Raw genomic sequence first — 9203 nt, forward strand, 5'->3', positions numbered from 1 at the left:
CACTTGAAAGCAATTCCATTTTTAACCAGGGCTGCTTGGTAAATGGGCCACCCCTAGGCAAAGAGATTGGTGCACGCAGCAGTTCAAATGGAACATGAAGAGCAATTAAGTCTTGAGCAGTGCTTGGCACCCATAAACCGAACTCCTCTCCTCGGGGCTGCATCTGTGTGCTCGAGCAAAATGCAGAAGCACAACTTCTGTTTGCGTTGATGTCAAAGAAACTACTTGAGTTCATGGGAAAAGCTCTGACCTACCAACTGACTAAATTAGAAATAATCTAGCATCATGAGCAGAAGCTACACTATTCATTGTAGAGCTCAAAAGCAAAGCAACTGAGATTCTATAGTAAGGGAATCATCCACAAATCAATTTACATGGTGATAGAGCAAAGAGCCACAATGTGCATGATGTTAGTGGTGACTGGAGAGATCCCAAAATAACATCGAATTGTTTCTTTTAGCTCAATATAAGGCAATGATGTGTCCATGAAGTTACCTGTTAAACCACCTGCTATAATGACATTTGTTTGATGGGAACTTTTTGTTTTAACTAAGGTATTTCCTAAATAATGAAGAGTGTTATTATTACATTCCATTTTGCATGGGTCTATGTGGCTTGGGTTGAAGTATCACTAATAATCGCAAGAGAAAAGTCATGTGCTTCGCACTGTATGTGGCACTTCATATAAAAATATAGTCATTGTTATTAGTATTACATTGCTATTAAAATCATTAGTTGGGAATCAAAAGTAAAATTAGTTCTGAACTTTGAAAAACTTTATAATACAAAATGCATTTCAATGTATTTTCTTTTCCCTCTATATTTGGCATTTTATGTTTAACATTAAACATAAAATTCAAATCAGTAGAGATAAAGAAGACATTTGATTATCACATGGGTGCGAGCTGACTATGCAGTAGGAAAACCTTGGGCAAAAAATGACGGCTGGAAAAGGGCTGCCCTATCGAGGTTGCATTACTAACATAATCCATATAGATAACATTCTAGAAAAAAACGAATTTTTTATTGCTCTCTGTGTTGAACTTTTCTCTAAAATAACAAAACTTCCGCTTTGTAAATAATGCATGCTCAAAACAGATGCAACTGCACGAGGAGCATTTAGGAGGAATTTTGGGACTCTTACATCACAGCTAAAATGCTTTTCTGTGCCATTTCTGTTGCCATCCATTTGCCAATGAAATCATTTTTTTCTCTAATATGGTGTGGACTGTAGCCACAGTGGGTTCAGATGTAACCATGTAGGACCAGAGGCCTATCTCAGTGTGCCAGAAAAAAAAAAAAAAACACCACGCACCACAAAGAACATTGAGATGAATGGCTCTATTTTATGAGCCATAAAAGTTTTATTCATCTTGACACTGAAACAGGTTTAGGCAGTGAGTTGACACGCCTTAAATAAATAAGTGGAATTAATTCCCCAGCCCTTGAAACAATAGCAGCACGCATGTAGCAGGGAGAAATGTCCCATTGTTTCCCGTGGCTGCCTGATATTGATATTATTTGTGTTTTTCTGTGCCGCTGCCTCAGGGGCCTGGTTGATCCACTTCAGATTCATCCCCTGTTTTATTAGAGGTTGAAAAAGGTTCAAGACCTGTTTGTACCACAGCTCCCACCGACAGCTAAGGAACCAGTTTGGCGTCTGGTTTGTCTGTTGTTTTACTGCTGACCTTCAAATCAACTTTAACCCCTGACCTCTGGAGGCATCTATCATGACAAGAGGCTGTTTAACACAAATGGTGCCCATTTATAGGGGAAGAGACTCAGAAGATTTCCTTTTTTATGAAGAATTTAGTTTTTCACCCCTCTTTTCTCACTCACCACAGGTGAAATCCCTCTTAGCAGCTGGCTTATGAAATAATGTGAAGGGAGGCCTTAATGAGCAGAAAGCACCCTCAGCTGGAGATAAATATATGCAAATGAGATGCACAAACAAAGGAGCCTGGACAGAGAAATATCTGCAATTCCAGCAAAATGCTGCCTGCAGCTCGAAGATGAACAGCTTTGATAAAATGGTAACAAAAAGCACCTTTTTATCCTCCAGCGTGTTTTACATTGCAATAGACTATTGTCACCGCAGCCAGTGGAGCATGCCCCGGTTTTCTGCGCTGTTTCGGAAAACTGTTTAAACATTTGTTTTCAGGCATTCATGAAATATAATCAATGGACTGCTTCTGTGTTGTTGTTGTGATTTTTTTCCCCGAGTGTGTTTTAGATGTTACCGGGGTTATTTTACCTGTTGGTCTTTTCATGGTTTAATGTTGCTGTCTCGCTGTGCTAGTTCATGTTTTGGTGACTGTTTCTTTCATGGGCTAGGCTGATTTTTTTTTTAATTTCAATGAAAAGAGGCTTCAAGTTAATAACTAGTAAGAACCGGCTTTGAGAAAGGGTCTGAACCAGCACAGAGAACAGCACCCAAACAACTAGTTTTAATGGTGGCAATCGAGTGTGTGGAGAGCTAATTCAGAGACAGACATGTAACACGCTGGTTTTAATAAGCTTTGAAAAGCCAATCTCTAACTTTTAAAAGTCTCTTTTTAATTTAATTGTCCTTGGTTCATATCCCCAAACAAACAAAACCATTAAAATGTTTTCAGTATGTATCTGTGGAGTGTTTTCGATGATGTCTTAAAATTAGCATCGTTTTGGTAAAGTATGGATTTGATGAGCTTTAAAAATGGGAAAACTAAAATAATCAACCTGCTTGTGGGGGGAGGAACACTTTTGAAATTGTTTAACAATTCCTAAAAGGGAATTAAGCGCCAGCCCCAAGATCTTGCCAGAAAGAGGCTGGACCAATGACACAAAAATTGCTGCATTCGAACCTATGCGTTATGTTTAGATTCACAATCAAAGGAGTTAAGGTGAGAGAGGAAGCACTATACACTGCACATGTGTCAAAATACCATCACTGTAAAAGCCCAACAATATTTGGCTCTTTCATCGATAATACCATCCAGGCATTCTGCAGTAGAGATGTACGGGGACCTCTGCATTTCCTTTATCTAAATTATTTCATCTTGCTAGCTTGGATTGGAGTGAAGACATTTCTTCTGAATACGGTGTAGCTTTCACATTTTATGTGCATTTCATCAGGCAAATGTCAAATTTGCTAATAACAAGAAAATCTCCTCATTTTTAATGCCACTCCTGTTGCATGACGGGGTGGGGGTGCAGAAGGGGGTGGAGGAGGGAACATAAATGCATGGAGCAGCCCTGCCAAAGAGAAGAAGGAGAAAATGCTTATTTGGGGTTTAAAATGACACGTGCTGGGTTATCCCAGTGTCTGCATCGGCGCGTCATTAAATTCAGAATTTCAGGAGTTAATCGAAACTTGGTTATATTAGGAATGCTTTTTCAAGCCCAGGTTTGAAGCAGCATAATTATGTTCAACTGCTGTTGTTTGAAAAGGGCAAACAGCATCTTAGGCACAGAACAATGAAATTACAGCTGAGATTTAGGTTAGCAAAAGCCGTCTTCTCTAGGCTTTTATGATTCATTATTTCCCATTAAATACAGTATTAGAAGTGTACACTAGATAGCTCATGGTTGCTGCTCTCGAAGCACATTATCTATATTACACAGGTCTGGGGAGCAGAATTAGAAAACTTTGGGGGAATGAGCAATATGTGTTTGCTGATAGAAGTACCATATGGCTCATCTTCTTCAATTGCTTTCATTGCGACTCTGATGCTAGAGAAATTAAAGTTTTATTTGATGTGGCACAGCTTAATGAACTGTCTTCTGTTAGGAAAATTGAATATGTTTCCTGTTATTTGAGCACAGAGCCTCCATGGTTTGGCTGATGAGGGATGCATTATGTATTGTTTATTTAGCATTTTGAAAACAAAAGCAAGATATTGAAGGTAAAATTGATTACTGCTGGATTGCATTATATAATCAAGTTTTCTCCCTTTAAATTTCCCTCTGCAATCTTTTGGTAATGTTTTAATATGAGATTGTTCCAGGGCTTTGTTTTTCCGAAGTACACAGGGCTTGGCTTTTATCACAATACCTTTATTTGTAAACAAGACTTATGAAACTCTAAACCCAGCATTGTTATATTTATAGAGTTCAAAGAACAATGTTTGGGGGCATGAGAATAATTCAATTTGTATGAATCTAATTGCAAAACTTCCAGTGAGTCCCCAGTTGGCCTTGGCAGAATCTAACATTTGCTACTTGAAAAGGGGGATGTTATTTTCTTTTGTCTGAAATAGACCACTTAAGAACCAGGGTGGGGCCATCAGGGAAGGAAGGGGTTTTTAATATTTGGAAATACAAACCTCAAAATGCCAAGTTTTAGATTTTCGTGTTTGTTCTTGGAAAATGAAAAGCTGAATTCAGCCTGTGAATTTAAAAGATGAAGTGTATATTCCATGAGTCTAGGTTATTTACAGAATAAATACAATTAAAGAAAACATGTAACCAAAAATAGACTTACATGACGAGAAGCCCAGGACGTCAACCCATTTGAAGCTCTCCACCCCTTGAAGGATCTGCAAAGAAATACATTTAGCATTTTGTTCAATTTCCCCATTTTAGTTCCCGATCTGATCAGGTTTTAGTAACATAAAATCTGAAAAATCTAAAAAGACTGAATGTAAAATTGTCTTCTAATCACTGCATTTCTTTCATTTTTCCAGTGAGAAATGTTTCCCACATGTGCTGATAACTGAGGCTCACCCATCTTCAACAAGCAGCAAGGATAAAAAATAGTTAAAATCAATGAACATTTATCTGGATTATACAATCCTGACCTTAAAAAAAAAGTCATTTATCTTCTGTGTCCTGTGATGTTTTGAGGATTCTGGCAAATATGGCAGTTAAACAAACTTCTCTCACAATCTAAATACTGTCTGTTCAAGAGAGGCTTCCAATGTTTATAGGCCATAAGTAAAGAAGGAAAAAAAATCTGGTATTTAACCAAGAACAGTGCTCTTGAAAATGTCTCTTAACAAAGTGTTTAAGCAAAACTTTGGCCACAGATATTCTCAATCCCTCATTCTTCCTCTGATTTTTTCCCCAAGGAGGCATCGTCATATGCCACTCTTTCATTCTTTTTCTTGAAATTAACAAATTAATCTCAAAAAAATTAATGTCTGACCAGTGACCTGGGGATACCAACTTCCTTTAGACACAGCTGAAGAGAAAACATCACACATTATGAACTCCATCCCCTGCCAGGGGCCTCGGAGCAGAAGCACCATTATGCATTGTTATCAGCGTGGTGTAATTTGACTGTTGACAAAGTATCCGTGGCAGTGAGAATGAGCGCAGTTAGAAGTGTGGCGGATTGTAATCAAGGAGATGCTTAGCTGTGCAACACTGCATCTTGAGCAGATTTGAATCAACATTGCCTTAAGGGGACATACACACACTCACACACACACACACACCAAAAGGGAAAAAAATCCATTAATTTTTAGAGGGAAAATCAGAGTGGCACTTGACGAAGTGAAATTTGACATGCGTTAATTGCTCTGAGTTCTCCTAATTAGAGATTTTCAAATTCTTTTACTGTTGTCCCTGTGATGGCACCCTGTCTCCCTGGACAAATACTGAAATTGCAAATTCGTGCAACCAGGAAGTTTGGCCGAGGAGGAGTGGGCTCCACCCTCCAGCCCACTTCGAAAAGGTGAGAGCAGCTGGAGAGCAAAGAGGGATTTTCGGCTTTACCTTCACCGCAGATAAGAAACGGGCTCACTAACATAATTGTATCATGAGACTGAATGTAAAGGAAGCAGGTGCTGATGCGTTTTTCTTAAACAGCTGGAAATGTTCCTTTGATACTCATGTCTCTGTTTCATATGAAATATTTCAGGTGAAGAAAAAGCCAGTGAAACGCTCCATTACATACACATTCTCGTATTTCTACTTATATTCTTCAGAAATTGGAGGGAGGTGGCTTTTTAAAGGCCGTGTCACATGTTTGCCAGGTCTGACGTCTCGGGCAGCAGCCCCCGCCCGTGCCCCTGCCTCGCTGAGAGGGGTCACCGTGCCATGTGGGGCCCAGGATGGCACTGCGAGAGACACCGTAATCATTCTGGTTTCCCTTTCTCAGCCCCTCTTGTCTAACCCTTGAACCTCTCTTAATTCATTAACATATTGAATTTTTTCAATTTTCCATTTTCTTGCAATAACAATATTAATTCTGGGGTGAAAGCTTGATTGGAGCTAAATTACTTGTTACCTGCTGGCATTTATTTATGTGGCATTGAATTATAAAGCTTTGCTATTGCCATGCCTTGGGTGAATTGTTTATGACACCAGTAATAGGAGTAATTGTTATTGTTGAAATTACCTGTCAGCTACCCATAGCAGTGGCCCTTGTCCCACTGACAAATAGTGACAAGGGAGAGGTATCCTCCACGCGTCCCCCTGATGGCTTCTCCTCTGATAATAAGAAGTGCAGGGCCTCTGATAATTTGCCTGTCACTGTTGAGCGCGGCTCAGAGAGAGTTGGCCAAATTGTTGTCATTCACTTTGACAAAGACAGCAAAGTGCTCCTGTGCAGGAGGAGGATTATCAAAATAAATGAAATCGCTTACACCCCCTTTGTTTGTTTGGCTCAAGAATCGCCTGGCTTTGTATGAGGCTGTGAAATTGGGGGCCAGTTCCTCGGGTACACATCTGCCTGTTCCAACACGAGGGTCCCAGGGAAGGACAGATTCCTCCCAGGGCTCGCGATTTTGCGCTTTGCTATGAGCTATTAGACATTATATTCAGGCATAAAGAGAAAGGTAATAAAATTGTAAGGAGAAGTCTAAACATGTGGTTGAATACATTTGTTTAAAGCACATGTAAAATTCACACCATTTTCTCTCCTGCCTTCTTTTTATCCCTCTTTTTCTTTTTTTTTTGACCCATGCAGGCATTCAGATGCAATATGACTTTAAACATGGACAAATTTCCTGGGTTGCAATCAAGTTTTCTTTAAAAGTAGAACCCTGCATCTCTGACTCTTTAAGGTTTAAAAAAGTATGTGTGTATATATATACAATATATATACTTTAAAAAGTATGTACATACATATACATGTATTAAACTATATACATACACACACACACATATATGGTCAAATTTGGGATTATTATTTCAAATGGCCAGTTCCTTTCCATAAATTACCTTGTATGTACATATCACATCCATGTGTAAAGAGATAAAGGAAACATAGTTCCAGGTATGAAGCATCAATTATCACAGGCGAACAGAGGAAGCAAAATGACTCTGTTAGAGCCAGAGCTCAAATATAAATATTTGCATTTTAACGCCCCTTGGCTGCAGCCTGTGAACCTGTCATAGAGAAGAGAAGGGGACAGGAAAGTGGGGGATAATGTCCGGAAGTGTCCACATCTGAAAAAAAAAAAAAGGACTTTAAAGTGATCAAACCTTTGCTCTTATAAAAACCAAAATCATTCTCACCATTTCACAAAAATGCATCATTTCATTCTAGGAAGATTCTTATTTTTAAAGGGCCTGTGAGGTTATTCCTCATAGATCTTCTTGACAAATACTTGCTGCTATAAGAAGTGGAAAAGACAAAAAAAATATCTAGGATAAATGTAAAATATTGGGTCCTTATAGGATAGTAATCAGCTGTTTATTGGTCTCTACCAGACAAGTAATGACCAACCCCCGTGTTAAGTGCCAGCACCATTGCCTTGGGCCCTTTCCTCCTAACACTGGCCATTATCTGATTAGAGAGCCTCCAAAGAAGTCACTATTGCATAATTTTATGGGTCCTAACAGCGCAGGTTGGCTGGCAGGAAAACTACCTAGGAGGGTTGATAAAGCAACAGTAAAACATGGTTTTATTTACTCCACTTACACCTTGCTCCCCGAAAGAGTCCCTGGGTGTCCTAGGTGCTGGTGGCTGCAGGAGAAACCTAAAATCAGTTCAAAGAGGAATGGTGTGAGAGGCGGGGGAGGGAGAAGGGGAGACAGGAAAAGCAAAATTATCTGTCCCTTAGAGCTTTTCATGAGCTGCACAGTTTGAAGTAATTAACATCGTTGTAAGCATCTAGACCTTTTCGTAGGTGTTTTGTATTTAAAGCCAGTAAATAAATTTTCAGCAGTGCTAAAATCACACACGCAATAACAGGGTGATGGCCATAAAATGAGTTTCTAATTCTTAATGATCGCGGAGTCTTCTTAAGGTGGCCCCTCGGCTTAACCATGTTGAATGTCCCTGATTAACAAGTGGAAGGCAGTGACATAATTAAGAGGTTATCTGAGTAATAAAAATCCTCAAACCTGTCTTGGAATGTGATCCTTTTAACAGATAATTTTTAAGAATGTAGCATGTCCCGGCTTTCCCTGTCGAGACACACGTTAGTGATCCCAGGAGGGAAAATAAACATACGTTTTTTAAATGAAGATATTTAAAATGTACCCCATATTTCAGCATGTTGCTGTAACCCGATCTTTTTTTATGTTCTCCCTATAAAACCTAAATTAAGCCTCTTAGGAGTGGTTTTGCTGTAGATTTCGTCTAAAAACATGATACATTTTAAACGGTTTCCGTGCTGGAGTGCACTTTAACATGCAATCAGGAATGATCCCTCTCTTCCCTCCTCTTCCAAGCAGCAGCTCTTGCAAAAGGATGAGCCTTCGTTGAAATTTAGCTTCATTGGAAATGTAAACTTTTAACAAATAATGATTGCTCGTGTAGCTCTGTTGCTGAAGTGACTGGCAGCAAATCTTTCCTTTTTTCCCTCTCTCTCGCCTGTAACATTTTGAAACACCCATCAGTGTCAAAGGCAACTGTACACGTCTCCTTTGCTGCTCTAAATAAGGCTCAGCAATGTTGAGAAAAATGTCAGAAAAAGCTCGGTGGATTAAAGTAGCATTTCTGCACCATGTCACCAAGAGTGGCAGGGCCGACCGGTCTGCGTGCTTCTGAAAGATATTTTTCATGAAATGCTTACGCTATAAGCCCAATGAAATTTTATTTGGCAAGGTTGAAAATTGTATCTGATAACATACAACAACTGGTTGTTTTTCTAAATCTTGTTCTTCTTTAATATGCCTTTGGTATGTATTTTTTAAAATCAGAGCAGTGATACACACACACATCTCTTTGTAGAATGTTTCTCCACCCGTGTGCAGCGTTAAAATACGTTTTGGACTCCTACAAGGCATTTTTCTTTTCTTTCTAAAATTCCTAGGGTGCTCCTTCAGTG

General features: G+C 39.2%; 1 long non-coding RNA gene across 2 annotated transcripts; it reads right to left on the bottom strand.

The window, feature by feature from the left end:
* Positions 1 to 1326: 1326 nt before the first annotated feature.
* LOC119035087 (uncharacterized) lies at positions 1327 to 8166 on the bottom strand. 2 transcript variants are annotated; one of them, XR_008391189.1, is made up of 4 exons: positions 7852 to 8166; positions 4463 to 4517; positions 4305 to 4366; positions 1327 to 3234 (listed from the first exon to the last, which is right to left on the bottom strand). It is a non-coding gene; the product is annotated as an uncharacterized LOC119035087 (long non-coding RNA). The 2 variants fall into 2 exon arrangements; XR_008391188.1 differs by lacking the exon at positions 7852 to 8166 and having other exon boundaries at positions 4463 to 4658.
* Positions 8167 to 9203: the final 1037 nt, after the last annotated feature.

This window comes from Artibeus jamaicensis, unplaced genomic scaffold (assembly GCF_021234435.1).
Source record: "Artibeus jamaicensis isolate MK-2021 breed Jamaican fruit bat unplaced genomic scaffold, CSHL_Jam_final contig_3174, whole genome shotgun sequence".
Lineage (NCBI taxonomy): Eukaryota > Metazoa > Chordata > Mammalia > Chiroptera > Phyllostomidae > Artibeus > Artibeus jamaicensis.